General features: G+C 37.6%; 1 non-coding gene across 1 annotated transcript; it reads left to right on the top strand.

Moving 5' to 3' along the window:
* Positions 1–1,949: 1,949 nt before the first annotated feature.
* Positions 1,950–2,055, top strand: LOC145593409 (small nucleolar RNA R71). Its single transcript, XR_014102738.1, has one exon. It is a non-coding gene; the product is annotated as a small nucleolar RNA R71 (small nucleolar RNA).
* The last annotated feature ends 2,780 nt before the right edge of the window (positions 2,056–4,835 follow it).

Genomic DNA, 4,835 nt, shown 5'->3' with positions numbered 1-4,835 from the left:
ACACAAAATGATTAAAAGATTTAATCATCATACAATTCTCCAAGGAAGAACTTGGATAATTCATGCTTTCATTCAAGTCAAATTCAATTACCTCATCTCCTACCTTAAGTGAAATTTTAGCACTCTTGACATCAATCATGGCACCCGAGGTAGCAAGAAAAGGTCTACCGAGTATAATAGGAATGCTAGCATCTTCATCCATTTTAAGAACCACAAAGTCAACCGGAATAACAAATTTTCCCACCCTCAAAGGAACATCTTCTACCTTACCCTTTGGAAACTTGATGGATCTATCGGCCAATTGCAAGGTAATGTTGGTAGGCAAAAGTTCCCCTAGTTCAAGTCTTTTATAAACCAAATATGGCATAAGGCTAACACTAGCTCCTAGGTCACATAAGGCATAATCGATTTGCATCTTATAGATAGCACAAGGGATGGAAAAGTTTATGGGGTCTTTTAGCTTGGGTGGCATCTTGTTCATAATGATTGCACTACAATTCTCGGTCATGTTCACCGTCTCCACAAAATCACAAGTCTTCCTACCACTCAAAGTGTCTTTAAAGAATTTTGCATAATTCGGCGTTTGGGTGATAACTTCGGTAAATAGTAGATAAAGATGAAGTTGTTTGAGCATGTTAATAAATCTTCCAAATTGTTCATCCAACTTGTGTCTCATGAATCTTTGTGGATATGGAAGCCTGGGTTTCACAACTTCTCTCTCTTCTTTCACCTCCTTAGGTGGATCTACCACTACTTCACTCAAAGTTGCACCATCTCCCTCATCCTCAACTAAAACCACTTTGGCACCCTCCTTACCTTTACTCTTGCTAGGAAAACTCTCCTCAAGCACCTTACCACTCCTTGTAACTATGGCATTAACGGGTCTCTTAGGATCTAGGCCTTGAGAGGGTAAAGAAGAAGAGATTGCTTAGTCTTTGAAAGTATTGGCAAGTTGAGAAATTTGGTTTTCAAGCATCTTATTATGAGTCATCATTTCATTAAACTTCTTATCACTCACTGCCATGTAAGTGCTCAACAACTTGGTTTGGTTTTCAATGATTTCCTTCAAGTTAGTCCTAGAAGAAGAAGAAGTTTGAGCATAGAAATTATCACTTTGGGTCGTTAGAGCAAAACCGGGTGGGGGACCCCTTTAAGCATTGTTTTGAAAATTTCCCCTATTTTGATTGTTCCAATTACACCTATTTTGATTTTGACCATAACCTTGATTATGGTTACCATAATTTTGGTTATGATTACCATAATTTTGGTTTTGATTTTTACCACTATAACCTTGGTTGTTATAGTTACCTCGGGAGTTTTAGTTCCCTTGGTTCCTATAACCACCACCTTGGTTATATTTGTCAAAATTACCATGGTTGTTATAATTCCTATTCCATTGACCTCTTTGATTTTCAAACCTTGAATCATCATTATTTGACACATAGTTCCCATGTTCATTTACATTCCCATCTTGATCATCACAAACATCCATACATGCATGAGGGAAACTAGAAGCATCATGATCATACGAACCACAAACATCACAAAACAAGCAACCACTAGGCATGTTACTAGAAGAGGGAGGAGGTTGAGATTTAGAAAACACAACTCTCCCCTTAGATTAGGAGGGAAGATTCGAAACTTGGGAGGTAGCACTTTCCAACTTTTCCTTGATAGCGGACCTTTCCTTCCCCAAGTCTGTCATTTGTGAGGACAAGTTGTTTATGGCATTAAGATGATCAACCGAGTACACCGAAGAGTTACTCTTCCTAGTTGGTTCCCTTTCACCATCTTGCCAATCTCTATAGTACTTCACTACGTCTTCAATGATGTCTACTACTTCCTCCTCCGTTCTATTCATAATGGGACCTCCGGCTCCTCCATCAAGACACGATTTCCCTTGAGGACTTAGGCCACCATAGAAGATTTGAATAATTTGGTAGGTAGGAATCCCGTGGTGAGGACACTCTCTTTGATACTCCTTGTATCTCTCCCATGCTTCATAGAGGCTTTCACTAGGCTTTTGCTTGAAACCTTGAATCAAAGCTCTAGCCTCCGCCGTTTTCTTCTGTGGATAAAAACGGGATAGAAATTCCTTGGTCACTTAGTCCCATGTCCTTAGAGAATTTGGTTTGACTTCCTTGTCTAACCATTCCAAGGCACGCCCTATGAGAGAAAAGGGAAAAAGCTTGAGGCGGATGAACTCTTGGGAAATTCCATTCACTTTGATAGTGTTGCAATATTTTTCGAACTCTTTGAGATGGTTTAGTGGGCTTTCATGTTTAGCCCCACTATATTGTCGCCTCTCTATCAAAGTGATCATTGCCGGCCTTATTTTGAATTTATTTGCCGGTGTTGTAGGTGGAGCAATCCTACTTTCAAACCTATATGCATCCGGAATCCCTAATTCCTTCAACGCCACTCTTGGATTTTCTCCCATCCTTGCTTGTTCTTCTTGTTGTGGTTCTTCTTTACTTGGAGGGCTAGAACTCAAAGAACGTCTAGCAACTCTTATCCTTGTAATTGTCCTATCAATTTCTGGATCAAGTGGCACTAGAGAACGACCACGTGCTCTGCGCATACAATCTCAAAAGAAACAATTAGTAGCATTGCTACAAATATAGCCAAAAAGAGAAAAATCTTTTTCTTTTTTTTTTCAAATAAAATGAAGTAGACTCAACAACTATAGCAAAGCACCAATTTCATTCCCCGGCAACGGCGCCATTTTGATGTGTGGTAATCTAGGTCATTGAAATCTAAAGCACCACCAATCAAACAATTAATAAAATCAAACTTATTCCTAGTATAGGACAAGTCCGAGTCGAACCACGATCAACCTACTTCGAAGATTGAGAGGTAAATTGAGATGCAACTAAGGTTTCAATCAACTAAACAATCAAGAAATTCAATATGATAAACACTAGGGATTAAGGTTCCACATGCAAGCTCAATGATCATGCCAATCAATGAAGAACTCAATTGATTCAAATGTTACAAAGGACAAACAATTGTTGCAATTAATAGAATTCAAGAGCTAAGCCAAGCTAGGGTTCACTATGAATGACTAACAAGGAAATTCACAATCAAATTCAACCAATTAAAGCTATTTTTACTTTAAGGGTTCATGTCATTGAAATTTGCTATGCAATCTAGGTTAATTATCTAGGTTGATCACTCCTAACCAAATTAATCACATGCACAACTGTGTCAACAAATTTAATTGCAACAATTCAATCAACCAAGAATCATCAACTAGCAAAGATCATCAATCAAGTATGCTTCCCCTTCTCCCTAGCTACTAATCTACTCACAAAACATAATGAAATTGAAAAACAAAGCAAATTGAATCACAAATATCATCATTTTAAGCTTAATCAAAAAGAAAATAAAATCAAACAAATTCTCAAAACAAATATCAACAATCAATTCAAACATTCAAGAATTAAAGGAAAGATCAAGCAAAAAGTAAATTCATGGGAAGAAATTCTCACTAATTTTCATTGATTGATGATGAAATCCAAGCTTAATGATGTAATTTGAAGGACAAATCAAGTAATCTAGAGTTTCTCTCTCTACTAAATCTGGAAATATGTCTCAAGTACAAGCAAAAACGTCATCCCCCCAAAAAAGGAAAAGTCAAGGGGTAAAAATAGTAAAACGAACATAAGGGGACGGAGCACGCAAAACAGCCTCGTGCGTGCGCACACAGGAGTCTGCAAGCACGCACAGGGGGACCTGCGCGCGCGCACCCCTGCGGCGCGCGCGGCTCCTTTTGCTAGCTCGTAGCCCCTTGCGTAAAGTCTCGCTTCTAGTGCTCTCATGCATCCCTATCGACGACGCTCTCGTGATGATGCCTGTAAGGAGGGCAGCCCTTGATCTTCACATAATTGCGTGTTCATGACCTAAAATCAATGAGAGCTCAATAGTGAGAGCGCGACAACTTAAACTTTGAAACATCACCTACAAAAATTCAAGTAAAAATAAGGGAGAAAACAAAATGAAATGAAACTAAACTAAAATCACAAATTAAGAACTAAAATCATGAAAAACTCATAAAAGTAATCGAAAAACCAAAAAGGAGTTATTAAGACGGAAAATCAAAGAAAGCTAGGAAAATTAATTAAAAATGAAGCAAGAAAATATAGAAAAGGGAACTAAAAACTATTCTATTGTGCGCGATAAATGATGTTCATCACTCTTAATAAGATAATTACTAATTTTATTTAAGCTATTGAGATTTTAATTCAAGTGATAGCCAATAATAGATTTATTTGTGCATTAATAATTAACCAACATAGATTAAATAGGTTTAGGATTAATATATTGATTGTATGTCAATTGGAAAGCACACATGAATATGAGAAGAACAAAGTAGAGGCCTATTTAAGACAGGTTCAATTTCTTTTAGGTTGGATTTGTACCTTCATCCCCGAATATCCAGTCATGGTTCAGGACCTCTATGGAGTTAGCGATCTCCGTGATCGTGAATGGTTTACAAGTTCCTAAAACTTGTTGGCGACTCTTTTGCTCTAGCTTCCTTCCCTTTGGATGCCACCATGCTTAAGTGTATGATCACAGTGGGGCTCAAGTTTAGGATGCTTGAAATATTCCCTATAGTTTTTGGCGACTCCATTGGGGAGGATTTCTATTTTAATTCCTAAAATTTATTTTGGCAATAGTTTAGAATGAGTGGATGAGACTTAAAACGTTCTAAAAATTCATGTGCGTAATTTTGATTGACATTAATTGCATAAGCATAAAAAGGTCTGCATTGGAAAGACCATCCGTAATGCGTCAAAAACATAGGATTTTACACGTAGGAAATTTGGGAAATA

Source organism: Chenopodium album, chromosome 18 (genome assembly GCF_948465745.1).
Source record: "Chenopodium album chromosome 18, dcCheAlbu1.1, whole genome shotgun sequence".
Lineage (NCBI taxonomy): Eukaryota > Viridiplantae > Streptophyta > Magnoliopsida > Caryophyllales > Amaranthaceae > Chenopodium > Chenopodium album.
Note: the sequence above shows the minus strand (reverse complement) of the source record. Positions and strands in the feature narration are given on the sequence as shown.